Source organism: Anser brachyrhynchus (genome assembly GCF_964034855.1).
Source record: "Anser brachyrhynchus genome assembly, chromosome: 1".
Classification (NCBI taxonomy): Eukaryota; Metazoa; Chordata; class Aves; order Anseriformes; family Anatidae; genus Anser; species Anser brachyrhynchus.
Window position 1 is genome coordinate 145,638,155 of NC_137694.1, and position 15,459 is coordinate 145,653,613.

The window sequence follows — 15,459 nt, forward strand, 5'->3', positions numbered from 1 at the left end:
ATCTCAATTCAAACTGTCTGGAGTCGTATAGCACAACCCAGTGTTTGTGCATTACCCATTTCTTTGAATTATTTTTTAAAATTAGCTTCCCTTTCTCCTGAACTTGATACCATGTTGATAGCAGAAGCACTTATGGTATATGTGTGGTATATTCGTACCTTTCAAAGTGTTTACTCTGGTGATCCAGGATCAGGGTAAGAAACATGGTTTAAATCAGCCTGGTGCATTTCATCATCATTCACTTTATTTATTTAAAAGTTTAGTTATCTATTTGTAATTAAGATAAAGGTTTCTAGTTAGTTTTTAGTTAGTAACAACTTATATTCCTTCAGTTATTTGTCACCTGCATTTTTGTTAGTTTAGCAGCCAATCTCTTGGATAGCTTCATTTGAAACACTGATAGACTTGTACTTACCTATATTTTCAGAAGCAGTTACTTTAATATGCCTAAAAAAAAAAGAAAAAATTCCTTCCCTTTTCTTCGTTGAATTAAAAGGCTATTTGATAGTTGTGTGTTTTAAAACCGCAAATAAACAGAATTCTGTGGTGAAGTTCAGCAAGCTGCAAATGCCACATTATTAAGCAGTAACAGACACTTCCAAAGGTAAAAGGGAAATCGGTGGCTGGAATAGTTTAAGGAAAACAACAAAAGCAGCAAGAAACCATACGCTTGAATTAAATCAGCCGTGACAAATGGTATTCAGGGTTTCAGTATTTAAAGGGGAAGAATTTTATTATTGTTATTTTGATTATGTAAGCTTTAGATCAATGTAGTTTGTGTTTTTGGGAAGGTAATTCCAGTAGTCAGACATATGCAGCCTTGCTACAGCAGAGCTCTCAGTTACTGCCTACCAGTAGCTTTGTAAAAGCCTATGGAAAATGTCGACAATTACTTGTAATTGTGGTTTATAATAACAGCCTGAAACTGTAGTCTAGAAAAATACATTGGGAGGGGAAAAGAAGTTTTGGAAAAAAATGCAGTGATACTGGAGGATGTAGAAGTAAGCAGAAATCTTTTAATTCCTGGAGTCAGTACACCTTATTTGTAAGAAACAAACCTGGAAGCTATTATCTTGTGGGGGGCAACTTTGGACCACGTAATTGGCTTTGACCTTTTGCCAGATGTCTAGTGGTTCTTTTTCCCTCTCCCTTGTGTCCAGATAAATGTCATGCGTTCAGGTTTTTGTTCCCTTGTTCTGGTTTCAAGTGTGGAGCTGCTTATGTAGCTAATCTGTGCTTACAATTATTTCCACTTCTAACCCCAGTAGGACTCTCTTTTGGGGTATTCAGACAGAAATGACATAATTGGATTTCTGCCCAGATACTGTATATAGATAGCTTTGGAGATGTCACTAATTTGACAGCTGCCATAGGAAATCTTGGGTTTTTGGCTATTGTTACAAGGCCTGCAAAATTCTCATTGCATTTTCATTTGTTGTCTTTTTTCACTGAAGTGGTGTGAATAAAATGAGTAGAACAAGAGACCATCAGATGTGGGCAAGACAAGAAAGGGAGAAAATCGGTGCTGAAAACATCAGAAGCTAAGCTGTTGCCAAATTTTATTTGGATATTAGGAGATTTGGGAATATCTAGTTATCGTTCAAACAGCAGTAATAGCAGTGCCTGTGCTGCAGTAGTACCAAAGCTACGTGAACGTTTCTGTTCTTCCTTTCCACCTAAAGTGAAATTTCTCAGTAATTTCAGAGAAAAAATGGTTCAACGGTTTCCTATCACAAATTTGGAAGAGAAAAGAGGTGGTTTTAGGATCTCTGTTCTTGTGAAATAACTATCTAATAACTCAAGTATTTGTTTCTTTTCTTGGATCTGAGGAACCTCACAGTTCGGTTTTGATCTGCAAATTCGAGGTGCTGACTTTGGTGACTGCTGTTCTGCAACATCCAGAAAAACACGGAATCACAGAATGGTTTGGGTTGGAAGGGACCTTAAAGCCCACCCAGCTCCACCCCCCTGCCATGGGCAGGGACACCTCCCACCACACCAGGCTGCCCAAAGCCCCATCCAGCCTGGCCTTGAGCACCTCCAGGGATGGGGCATCCACAGCTTCTCTGGGCAGCCTGTGCCAGGGCCTCACCACCCCCTGAGTGAAGAATTTATTTCTGATATCTGATCTAAACCTACCCTCTTTCAGGTGAGAACAAGGCCTGGTTTCAGCACTTCCCCCTTGCTGTTAAAGCAGTTGATCGCCTCTTTGCTGAGGATGATTGGTTTTTGGCTCGCTCCCTTCCTCCAGGTGCACAGTGACTGGGTATGCAGTGATGCTGGAGGCATTGCCAAAAGCAGAGCATCTTTTTTCTAAAGAGTATGCAAGCTCTGCCCTAGCCTCTTCAGGCAAACTGCACCTGAAATCCTGGTAGCACAAACAGGAGCCGTTTCACTGTGAAGGGATGGCAGCAAGAGGTCCAGGCACCCTGGCCCTCAGGCTAAGAAATCCATAATGACTTCAGCTGAGGGAACAAGTTAAAGAAATCTGTCTCAGAATTGCCACCGGCAGAAAGAGTAGTTTTGGCAATGATGAGGTGTGTACTCGGGCTCTGTATTTCTTCCACAGTAATAAAAAATGCAGGGGTGTAGAACTGGCATCAACAGACAGTAAATTGGAAACTGTTAGTGAAACTGGGGAAGGGGGGGGGGGGGAATCCCGTAATTAAATTGGAGCATACTCAAATAGCACCTGGTGGTAAAATCCAGCAATGCACTGATTGAAAGGATCTTTCCTGTGGGAGGTGCAAGATATTTTTGTCCCAACACATCTGTATATCCAAGGCTGGGAAATACTGTCATTCCAGATGTAACGTTTTTCCAAATGTCCTTTGATGGCCCAACTGAAGGAAAAAAAAAAGCACAGAATCTGCTCTGTGCGCTTCCTCTGACTCCCGTCATCTCCCTGGAGGTTTCAAAGACAACCACTGACCTTGCAGTAGCCCTTCTAACATCACTGTGTCTGTAGCTGTGGCACGGAGAGAGCCGTGGCACTGCTGTTGAAAGGCAGACAAGAGACTTCATTGAAAGCACACATACAGAAATAGGAAAGATTTTCTTTTTGACTAAGAAATAATGAGTAATTTAGCAGAACAGGGGCTCTGATAAGGGTTACAGCTGGACTTTAACATTGAATTGCCACTGAGCTAAGCATGCCTTGCTCCGTTCTACCATAATAGTTGCCTGAAAGCTCTCTGTAGCCCCTCTTACAGTCCATTTTCTGTTACGTCTCACCCCAGAGCAAATTTTTATCTGATTGCCTAGATGTGAGATTTCTTCACTTACTTCAAACACGTGTCCCTAGCCAAGAGTGGTAACCAGGAGTGTCTGCTTTGTGTTGCTCTGATAATCTGCTAGTGACTAAGTGTTGCATCCTCCCGTGGTAGCTAATTCATCAGAATCTGTGGTTTTTCACTTCTCCAGAAGGCATCTGTGAATGCCTTTTTTCAGTGGAGGCAAGCATTTTTACTTAGATGTGCAGATCACTAGATTACCGTAAAGACAATATTGACGTGCTCTTTGTAGACATTTTCCGCAAATCTGAAATCCGCAAGTATTGAATTAAAAGCTCTGACTTGAATAGAGATGGTGAAAAATTGGCTGATTCAGTAGTTATGTATTTTGGTGTCTGAACATTAAATGGCAAAGTTACAATAGAAGGTGTAGATTTGCTGGGGAGCTACTTGAGCTGATTGCTTATTAATCACTGTGCAAGTCCTGAAAGGTTCTGAACTGATCTTCATGGAAAAGACTGTCAAGGTGCAGTTTTTACAAGTAATAAATTAAAACTAAAATATCAACCAGAAAGAGGCTGAAGTTCCCATGGAGTAAATTGTTACGCCCTAAGTACAAATACTGCCTTCTAGATTGAGGTGCTGATCTAACTGTAGAAAGTTATCTAACTATACATTCTAAGATATTTCTTAAAAAACAAATTTATAGCTTGAATAAAAAGATATCCTGTTAAGGAAAGCAAATAGTTACCTCATGTTCAAACCACGGCCTGAGAACCTTGCTAAGCTAAGCACTGTGTAAGGTTTGAAGTCTGATCCTTCCCTTCCTCAAAGATCCTGTGATACAACATTTAAGAACATCCTTGATAGGTGTTGTTGGGTTTCTGCTTATCTATCTGCAACTCTAACTGATGATTCAGGTGTTTCAGTGTACCTTTGTAAGTGTTTATGAGATGCCTAGATCTGCCCTAAGCATTCATGGAGACCTTTGTTGCTTCTGTGGGCTTCAGGGATATGTATATGTGCACAGCCAGACTGCAAACTCTTAAATAAGGAAAATTAGAAAGGGTCTGAGCTCATATTTCCTGTTAGAAAAGAGTAAGTAGCTGAATGGAGATAAATTGGAGTTTGAATTTTTTTCCTTCCACAGATTGCTTTTGAATGGGAATGCTCAGCAGAACGCGGGCTGTTTTGGTGGCACACTGCCTTGCTTGTGTGCTTCCCGTGTGTCCTCTCCAAGCATTTGCACCCGAAGTGGGATGAGGCTTTCTGCCCTTGCTTTCATGATTTCTCCACTTCTGCTTTGTGGGTTTTTCTTTTTTCTCATGCAAGGACTGTACTGGAAGTTTGCAGCTGAGCATAATCAAATTTGAATAAGTTCAATATCAATAAGTATCAAGATGGAAAATCCTGCTTAAGCCAGGATTTTTTTTTTTTTTTTTTAAGTTTTGCATATTATAACGAATTTAGATAGTAATTTGGTATCAGTATTAGGTTATTTAATAGCTTGAACTTTTGAGGGAAACTTCTGGCTGAGATAATGTAAGAAATGCATGATTCCCTTAATAAAACAATGTGATTCTGTATACTGTATGTAGTAGACTTAGCAGATGCAATCAGTAATAAGTAGATAAAACATTCCTCATCATTTCTAGCAAAATTAGAAAGATGCTATTTATGCATGTACTTTGGATTGCAGCTTCAGAGGAAGCTGATAATGGAAGTTGTTTTTTGAAATATATTTAAAATAAATGTCAATATTATTTAGAAAATGAACTACCTGTGTTTCAGTAGGGGATTAGGAGTTGGTGGTTGTGCAAGTAGATGTAAAATTGTTTGTTTGTTTGTTTTTGTTTTGGTCATCGTTGTTTTTGGAAACATGCCATATCTATGCCAGAATCTGCAGAGGATATGGATTTGACTGCAGGATTCAAATGAGAATATAGGTCAGTTCGGCCTCTTTGCTTGTGGTGGGGTCAAGTGTGACCCACTGCATGCTTTCACTGTCTGTGTTCCTCCCCACGCACACCAAAAAAGAAGAAAAAGTACAGGTATATTATGGAGAAAAAATAAATGTTTGAGTGACCAGTGCTACCTAAATGCCTAATTGCTGCTTCTTCACCGCAGAGGGCGTGGACGGGAGGTGTACTGCAGCTCTTACGCCCCAGAGAGAGAGGTACAGAGATGATGCACAACTTACTGTCTGTGCACTGTTTGGGAGACAAGCACGTTTCTTAAGATTACCATCACAGCCTTTGGTGGTGGCTCCAAACCAGGACCATTAAGAAGACACATTTAAACACTGAAGTTTGCCTTTGCTTCAAGGGCTAGTCTCATTTTTGCAGCTGGCATACAGGCTTAAATCTTTTCCAGCGTTTTAAGTACCTGGCAATCTTGTCTGCGTGCAAAGCATTGAATCTGTTCTTTTGTCTCATTTTACTTGCTTACATGCATTTTAAGGAGCCACAGTCTTAGAGAAGAAAAGCTTAGCCGCAGAGAAGATACTAGATTTTGTTTGTTTGTTTGCTTCAGGATGTCATACACATTGTAATGCAACATAGAAACTTATGACGTGAATCCGGTCTTATTTTCTGCTTTCTCTCTGTTGTATACCTGGTTGTAAATGTAGCATTCACTAATTGCATTGACTTATCTGAGTTAAAGAATAATTGCATATTTTAACTTTACCATTATCTTAGTTTCAGAAGGTAATATTAAGTGTGTTTTGTGAGGATATATAAGTAGGTCGTTAAAATACTAAGGATATACTGAAATGTTGAATATATTTTATGGTTCCTTTTCCCTTCAAATTCAGGCACTGAGCTTTTGAGTGCTTATTGCTGATCTGTCTGCTCCTGCATGGCACTGGGTTGCGCTTGCCCAATTGTCTGTACAGTTAAAATATTTTGAGCATAGCATATTTTGATGTAACTTCATTTGAAATATCTGCCTAATGGAGAAGTCTTAATGGAATACTTTAATAGCCCAAAGTGGTTACCTGCAATTGCTCTAGTGTATTTGAGTCAATTACAAAGGAAGGCAATATTTAATGTTGAAGTGGAGCTAGATGGTGTAATGAACTGGCAGATTGCCAGTATGATCTTCTCTGCAGGAGAATTTGTATTAATGTGGTGCTTTTCATTTGTTCTCCAGAAGGTCACCAGCAATACGTCAATTGTTGAATTTTATCATAGTTATCAGAGTCACTTGAATGACTTATCATTTGAGTTAAAATTCCCAGTCTGTGCAGTACAGGTTTATGGTCAGGTCATTTCTGTGTATTAGCATATTAAGTATCAAAGAGATTATTTTAGCTATTTCATGTCAGAATTTAAATAGAAGGTGGCCGGGTATTGGGAAAAGAGCCTGAGAGAATTGTCATTGAAATAGTTATTGTAAGGCTGAATCTGGATTTTAGCCATGGGGATAAAGAAAATGGGGCACATTACAGCTATTAGTGAAAGGAAAGGTGGTTAATAACTTTGGAGGTTGCTTTTAAAATAATCATTATGAGAGCACTAATTTATTCTTAGAGTTGTAATCTTTGAAGATTACACAGATATAAGGTGCTTATTTCATTAGATGCTACTGATTCTTATCTTTCGATGCTTGTTTGGAACTACTATCTTCAAACCCATTTTTGACCATTTAGAAGTGCTTTTAACTGTGGGATTTGAATAGTCCTTTGGTTTGGAAGATTTTGGTCTAGCAAACAAACGAGTGACTGAGATTGCAGTTCATATGTAGACAGCTTTGTTTTGCTACCTTGTGTCTGTAACCATGTGTTCACCTGGCTCGCTACCCTGCAGTTTCCGTTCCTTATGTTCATCTTCCGTGCCTCTGTTGTGGACCTCACAGTAAGTGTAGCATGTTGAGACAGTCGTGACTTGTAAGGGACCTTGGCGTACTGCATGTGTGAGCATTGACACTCTTGTGGTAGTACTGGCATTAGAGAATCACAGCACCACAGGATGGCTGAGGCTGTCAGGGCACCTCTGGAGGCCACCAGGCCCAAGCCCTGCCCCAGCAGGGCCACCCAGCGCAGGCTGCCCAGGCCCAGCTCCAGGCGGCTTTGGAAGGCCTCCAAGGAGGAGACCCCACAGCCTCTCTGGGCAGCCTGTGCCGGGGCTCCTCACCCGCACAGCACAGAAGTGCTCCTGGGGCTCAGAGGGAGCCTCCTGGGTGCCAGTTTGTGCCCAGGGCCTCTGGTCCTGGCCCTGGGCACCACTGGAAAGGGCCTGGCTCCGTCCTCTCTGCAGCCTCCCCTCGGTTATTTACAGACATGGATGAGATCCCCCTGAGCTTCCTCTTCTCCAGGCTGGGCAGTCCCAGCTCTCAGCCTCTCCTCCCAGGAGAGCTGCTCCAGGCCCTCCATCATCTTGGTGGCCTCTCTTGGACTCTCTCCAGTACATCCAAGTCTCTCTTGTACTGGGCGGGGCTAGAACTGGACCCAGCATTCCAGGCATGGCTTGGAGTTGAACTGAGATATGACAAATGGAGATGGCATACGGATGTGACACCAAAAGGAAGAGAAGAAAGACACTGATGATGTCTATGGAGAAGCCCGCCTAGCTCTGTGCAGGTGTTGGGCAGCTGTGGCTGTCTGCCGTGCATTCATTTCCAAAGTTTCCTCATGATTCACCAATGTGTCTTGTGGATGGACAGTGACTTTTCCACATATATTCAAAATCTTTTGGAGGTTTGGGGAGTTTATGTTGTGTTCTGTAGCTTAAATATTCCCAGTATACCCTGGCTTTATCAGCAGATACAGCCTTCTAGAGTTTGGCTGCTAGAACACCACCAACCAAACAAAAAATCCCAACTCATGGTGCAAAGCCTGTGGCTCGGGGGCAGGCCATCTCAAACCATAACCACTGTTTCCATTCACTGTGTGTGAGAAGGAAGATCTCAGACATCTCTAACTGAAATGCTGTTTCAAGGAACATGTTTGGTGTTTAAGTAAATTCTCCGTGGTGCATGTTTCCACCCTTAGTTTGAGTCACTTGGCAAGTTGCAGTGTTGCCGATGCAGCTTTCGGCAGGGGAGGTGTGATGGCAATAGATTCGTGTTTTGCGGGAAATGACTTAACAAGAGTCAGAGTAGAAATTTTCCTCTGGCTATTCTGTAGTAAAATGAAGATTTTTACCAGGAGAAAAACAGAAATAGAGGTCAAAATGTAATGGAATTGAGCCCAGAGAGGACAGACCAGTCTGCATCTCGTGCGTGTATCTGTGCATCCAAATTTTAGTTCAGTCAAAGTGTCAGTAGGAATGATTTTTTTGGTGTATTTTTCTCCTCTAACTCTTTGTGCTACTGCCATTAATGTCCTCAGGTACTTCTAATGTGTGTTAATTGAGCTGTGAAAATGAGGCCTTTCTTGCTGTAGAAAATAGCAGTTGTATTGAAATACATTCATGACTCTTTTTTTCCTTATGTGTTTAGATAGGATTTGGACTTTTATTTTCACCAACTGTACTGCTTCTCCAGTTAACTAATAAATAAAGATTAATTTTTCATGTATTGGTGATTATCAATCCTGGTCTTTTTGCTCACTTTCAGAGGCAAGCTCTATACACTGATGTGTATTTGTGAAGTTGGAAGCAGTAATTGAGAAGTGTTGAGTTTTTCTTCAGAGAATAGAACCCTAAACCAAGTCAGAAGCTTGGCACAGTATTTTATTTGTAGATGTTGATGGGCAGTGGATGATTTGTGAGGTGGGGGGGAAGAAGAACGCTGTTTAGAAGATGATCTTGTAACAAAATGATGTGATTTTTATTTTCTCTCTTTCCCCGTGTTATTAACAATGTTCTTGCCTTATTGACAGGAGAGGAAATGTACTACAAAACATTTAGCCAGCAGGAAAACAGATTTACCCTGCCTCAGGGTTTTAATGATGCTTCATTTATTAAAGTACCTTTTCCCTTTACAATACATCTTGAGATCTGTCCTGTAATTTAAAAGATAGAGCAGTTCTTGTGGAGAATATAGTTCATGGAGAATAAAAGTACAGTAAGTGGGGAGGAAAATTGATTTGGTAAAATGTAGTTGTCTGTATCTACTGAGAACTCGGTGAAAGAGCCAGGCTGCAGCATACAAGGCATTTCAGCTCACACTTGTGCGCAAAGGAAGAAGGGAGGGCAGGTGGTAGGTCATTCTCTTCTCCCATCTGCTCTCTGCTGCCACAGGTGTATTTTCATTCATGCAGTGAACAAAACTTCATCGCAAATTGGCCTCCTGTATTTTTTTCCCTTGCATGTCAAGAGGGTGAGCAGCATCCCGCTTGCCTCGCAGCTGCAGTGGAGCTGTGGAGCAGGGACTCTCCTCTTGCTTTTCAGCCCGTAACAATTCTGGCTTCAATGTTTATCAAACTGGGGGTCCAGTGGTTCTCTTGCTCCATTTGTTAAAGGGTGGAAGTCCAAATCTCGCTTTTAAATGTCTGTGGAAGGTATTTATAATACTTCATCAATACTTTTTTTTAGCCCCCTTCCATTACGGTGCACTCATGAATTAGATGAATTCTACACCCTAGATGAATTGCTATTTTTAATTGAATTTCTTCATAGGATGCTTTTGTAGTGTGGCAACTGATTTGACTGTTCAGGGAAGATTTTGAACACAAACATTTGTGCACGCATAGCCTCCGAATGAGTCAGAGTTGTAACTGTGCGTCGTTACAAGCTAAGGGTTGAAGCACAGGAAGACATTCAGAATTTTTTCCTTCTGTTTGATTTGGATCTTCATGGATTTACACAGCCTGAATTTGTCAGACATTCTATGGAGTGAGGAGTCTCATTAGAAAATAAAAACAAACTGTTTAAATACTTTGAAGTCTCTCATGAAATACTATATTTATGGCTAGGAATAGTTAAAAGAGCAATTGGGGCCGGAGGGGACCTCTGGAGGTCGTGTGGTCCAGTGTGTGGCTCGTTGCAGTTGCCAGAGCTGCGGCTCCATCGAGGTGAACTTTTTGAGCCTCTCCCAGGCAGAAGCTCCCATAACACCTTGGATTACACACGGCTGTGCTCAGTGGGGAAACCCTTCTTCTTCATGTCCAGACAGAACTTCCCTTAAGGGACTTCTCCACCATCTGGCCAGCTTCCTGACCTCCCTCAGAGCTCGCTCGCCCTTGTGTTGAAGGGCCCTGGAGCATGCGGCCTAGCCCAGGCGCCATCTTGCAGGTGCCCTGCGGCAGTCCATCCCTCAGGCCGCTGCCTGTGCTCGAGTTCCCTTACTTCGTAATCTCTTAAGAGATTTGGGTAGTTTGAAAATGAAATTGCCTTGATAATGATCTTCAATTTTAGAGCTAAAACTAAAATGCGTGTTTGTTGTTTCAGATACTTGCGTACGTAACTTTGTTGGAGAGTCCTGCCTTTCACTGCCTGAATCCTTTTAACAGCGTGCCAAAGGTGAGTGATTCGGCTTTTATTTTTGTAACTAAAGATAAGGAGTTAACTAGATGTATTGTTTGGTTGTGCTTTCATGTGGTGTGGTACTTGTAATTTTTTTCGAAACTGCTGGATCATTTATTAAAAAACAGGTCTTTTTCCTTCAGTAACCTGAGATAAGTCTGATTTAGCTCCTGCTTTTTTTTAAAAAAAAAAAACAACTTTTTTTTAAAAAATCCTCTAATCTTTTTAAAAAAAATCTTCTAATCATCTTGCCTTTTTCTAAAAAAAAAAAAAAAAAGGCAAGATGATTAGAAGATTTAAAAAAAAAGATGATTAGAATTTTTTTTTAAAAGCAAGACTAGATTATTAATTAAGCACTAGATATTGTTACAGCTGTTTTTTGGCTTCTACATCCTGTTACCTACTTCTTTAACTTAAGGCAGTTTTCCTCTAGAGGAGCTGTAGATGAAATATATTGGTGTGGTCGTTCATAGCCTATTGCATAGCAGGCTCAGTATTCTTTCGTTTCTTAAAAATAAGTAATAACTTAGATGATACTGAAAGAAGGTTTGTATACCTGTGGTAGGTTTTTTGTCCTCTTTTTATGGTAAGAGTAGATCAGAATTGCTTTTAAGATATAGAGTGTACCTTTCTGGGCTGTCGCTGAAGACCTGAAGTAATGTTATGAAGCTGATGTTTTCCATAGGATTCATTTCTGGGGCAGTGTCTGGCTTCCTTTTGTTAATTCATGTACCTTGTTGTCTGTTTCTAGTAACTGTAGTTGATCTCTGTGGTTTAGCGGAGATTTCTTAACAGAAACTTTATTAAAATGAAACATCATTACAGCTGTACCAACAATACAAAAAAGGCAGAACAGTGAATGAACTTTCAGCATTGTACTGGCTGCAGCACAGAACAGGAAACCAGGAAATCAGTTTTACCTCATTACTTTAGCAGACAAATTTATTATTTCTTACTCAAGCTCTCTGTTTATAAAATAAAAATAATGTTACCCTCTTCAGAAGGAAGTTATGATGGATAATCATTGACATTTTGGAGCCCTTAGATGGAAAGCAATGTATGAAGTCCTTGTGTGTCTCGATTTTGCTGTGAGTTGTGTTAAATGGTTGTTCAGTGAAGTGTTATCAGACATTAAAATTAGACTTAATTTGTTTTATAAAATGCAGCTGAACCAGTTAGAATTAAGAATTTAATCCAGTCTTAAACTTAACATCTACATATATTTTTTGAAATGTTTGGGTTTCCTTCAAGGTAGAAGAGGAAATTCTGAAATACTTTGAAACAGGTGGGCTTTTACACTACATTTTCAGATCAATTGATTTTTGTCCATTACATTTAAAGATGCATTTACAACCCTAACTTTTGCAGCAGATCAGAGTGTATAGCCTTGAACAATAAATGAATATAACTGAAGACTAATATTGAGAAGTCTTTTGACTTAATTTTTAGATTAGAAGTGCTGGTAAGTTTTTTGTTTGGTTGATTTTGTTTTTGTGCATTATGTAGGTAGCAGACCTACATAATAAAATTAAAAAGCTCTTGAAAAGTTTGTTAATGTAAATGGAAAACAAATATAGAATCCCAAAGACAGTGATTTGTCAAACTATGAACTTAGTCATAGATAAATGATTCTAACTTTTCCACTAAAATTTCTACTCAAAATTAAGCTTTTTAACTATGGCCCAAATCTTGTATTAATTTCAAATGTTTAATATAAAACCATATATTTCTCTTGTCTTATTTCTGAGACATTTGGCTTATTGAATATTTTTCCTACCCTTCAAAACAACAACTTAAGAAAACAAACAAAAAACAAAACACCACAAATACTCATATTGAAAATGTTTACAGCATGTGAAGGTTTTATATACTTCCCAAACAGGCTGTAAGTAGATAATAGCGCAGTAAGAGGAGGAGAGGAGGAACTTTGTCTTTGGACATCTCAATTTTTGCTCTGCTCTCACTGTCTATCTGTATAGGTACCCAGGACATGTGCTATGTCCAGTCAGGCAACAGTTTGTTTCTGTAGCAAAATTAAATCTAATTTCTGTATTAATATTTAACATTTTCTCTGTCCTTTGTGTGCACGTGTATACCAAAGTGCGTGTTTCTGGTGGCCTGTATTCAGCTTGGTAAAGGTGATTCTGTAGAACACAGAGCGTTCTGATACCTTTCCAAAACGGAAATTAACGCATGGTTGTAGATTCAGTAAAGCCTGTACCTGAAGTGCTTTGCAGAATCAGAATATGGTAAATCCTGTGCCCTTTGGTCAGCATTCACAAATTACGCTGAAAATGTTCTTTGAACTTCACCAAACTGCAGACAATAGTGTGTCCTTACAGAGTTTTGTTGAGTCTGAGAGCTATGGCATAATTTGTACGTGGTTGTTGAATCCGCCAAGTCATCTTTTATCTAGCTGTGCACACTAGCTATTTTCAGCTATTTGTTTCTGTTTTTGTAATTTGAAAAAAAGAGAACTGTATGGAAAGGCATCTTTTTTTTTGTTGTTGCTTGTTTGATAAAACGTTCTGTCACTTCTGCAGTTACATTAGTATGAAGTTACCAAGTGTAATGTTTTGGCAATTTATTGCAGTCATTTAGCTGCTGCAAATCCGCAACTATCCTAGAAGCATTTAACAATTTTAGAAGGTGATACTGTTTGTAATAGTATTCTGTGCTTTCAAACTTGTTAGACATTCACTTACAGTGTCTTTGAATATAAAACAAAAAAAATGCATCTTGTATTTCACAATAAAATACTTCAAAAAGTGATCGTAGTTTTAATATGTGCCTTTCAGTGGTAGTGTTTAGATAATGTTTTGGGAAATTTTCTTCAATAATACAATTTTTCATGAATAAGCCTGCCTTCATGCACCTTTATGGAATGTACTGTTTGGTTATGCAGGGGTCTGTGTGTACACAGAAGGGAGATAGTTTGATGAGATGAGAGCTAAGCAGGTAAAAGCGAAGTTACCACAGTCTTTCATACTCAGCAGGTTTGCCAAACTGAGATCAGGTGTCAATGGTTACAGAACCATGACGCTTTGTTGGAGAGCCAGGTCTGTGAGGCTAGACAGCAGCTACATGGGTGCATCCGTGTTGCAAGGCCGGGGACTGGCTTGTAGCATCTGAAAGATCAGCTGTCATCTTCCTGTAAAGAGGTAAAAGCACCACAGAAATTTCAACTTGACGCAACCGTCTGTAATCAAAGTCTTTCTTGGTGTTTTTCTGTGGCTCAGTGTGTTTGTAGTTGTTCATGGATTTTTGAGGAGTTTAAGCCCAAGGAAAATAGTAGCTATTCTTAATGACCCGTATGAGTTGGTTTCATGGGAAGTCTTTATTGGGACGGTAATTAAGTGATTGAAAGCTCCGGACTGATTAGATGTCTAGATTCCTTTTTCTAAGGAAAAAAAAAAAAAAAGTCTTGTGTAATTATGTCTATTATCCTAAGTGCCTAAAGTGTTGATTTTAAACCTTCCGATGTAACTTCTAATGTTACTGAAAATTATTTACGGAAGTTTAGTATAGTGATGAAATTCAGAGAACACTGCTGCTTTTCTCGTGCTGGTGGCATAATGCTTTCTGATCTGGAGCTGTGGCTGGTAAAGAACACTTCCGTTCCATTCCCTTGCCCTTGTAACCACTAGTAGACCCCCAGATACTTTGACTGCGTCAGTATATTGCAGAATAGGTTTTCATTGAACTAAGTAATTTTGGGGGCTTTTTTTTTTTCCAGATTTCAATTACCTTTTTTTAAATCAAGTTGTAGGTCTTTGCATGAAAGTATGATAAATACTGAGTAAGTGGGGAAAAATCATGTTTATATTTACTAATAATATCAAAACAGAGTTAGAGGCATTTGTTTATATTTTTTCCCCATTTTTTTCTGATAGCTTCAGGTACAGCTTAAAGTCGCAGATACCAACAGTACCTGTTATGACCCCAAAACAGCCTTTGTGTTATACTCTAACTGTGATCCATATGGATTCCTAGTCACAGAGAACAGTTTCCAGCTTTCATCAATAAGTGTAAATTCAGTTCAGAAACAATTTAAAGGTGACGACATTTTCCTTGGTGGAAGTAGCTTTGTGGTCTGATAGCCAGTATGGACTTTGGCTGTCTTCTCATCCTGCGTGTCAGTTTTTTTCTGAGCCAAAAAAAGCTTTGCCTGCTGAAAAGAATCTGACATGTTACTTAAATTATGAACATTGCTGTGAATTAAGCTGTATATTCTTTATAGACACAAACACACACACGCTAAGATGAAGTTTGTGCCTGTTCATGAACTGACAACAAAATACTCGGTGACCAGACCGTGGTGTCTTGACCCGTGCTAACTGGAAAGCCATTGGACCGGTTGAGCCCATGTTTCCTGGATTACTAAACAAACACATCCCCGCATTAAACCAGTTTCAATGCAAAGACTGGAATACGCACTGCACTTCTGAGGGACAACTGGTGTGGTTTAGAATATGATCTTGAGAAACTCTTGCTGATAGCTTATGCAGTTAAGCTGCATTAGTGGAAGAGGATCCCGTGGCGCTGAAAGCATTTATTAGTTAGGTAAGTGTTGTATGTGGGGGCATCTGTCAGGGAAAGTCGACCGGAGGACTCGGGATGTGTGGATTGCTGGTCTGTGTGCCAGCGCTGTGCAGTGTGATAAGGCTGTATCAGCGCCGGGGCGGTTCAGTAATCCGCAGCCCTCCTAAAGGAGGAAACAGATTAGCAAGGCAGCCGAGGCTGGCGTTACCAAGTTTACTCCAAGATCTGGTTACCCAAAGAGCTCTGTCCTGCCCTTGAAGGAGCTGCCGTTATCT

General features: G+C 39.9%; 1 protein-coding gene and 1 long non-coding RNA gene across 3 annotated transcripts in view; one reads left to right on the top strand and one right to left on the bottom strand.

The window, feature by feature from the left end:
• LOC308199031 overlaps nucleotides 1-10,560 on the bottom strand; it is a 177,442-nt gene extending 166,882 nt beyond the window's left edge. The window contains exon 1 of the long non-coding RNA XR_013954353.1: nucleotides 1,988-10,560. This is a non-coding gene — a long non-coding RNA (uncharacterized lncRNA). The remainder of the gene's footprint in view (nucleotides 1-1,987) is intronic.
• NCK2 (NCK adaptor protein 2) overlaps nucleotides 1-15,459 on the top strand; it is an 85,158-nt gene that overhangs the window by 21,237 nt on the left and 48,462 nt on the right. For both annotated transcript variants that reach the window (XM_080602286.1, XM_080602287.1), the window contains one exon: nucleotides 10,568-10,639. The gene's annotated coding sequence lies outside the window, so the exon portion shown is untranslated. The remainder of the gene's footprint in view (nucleotides 1-10,567; nucleotides 10,640-15,459) is intronic.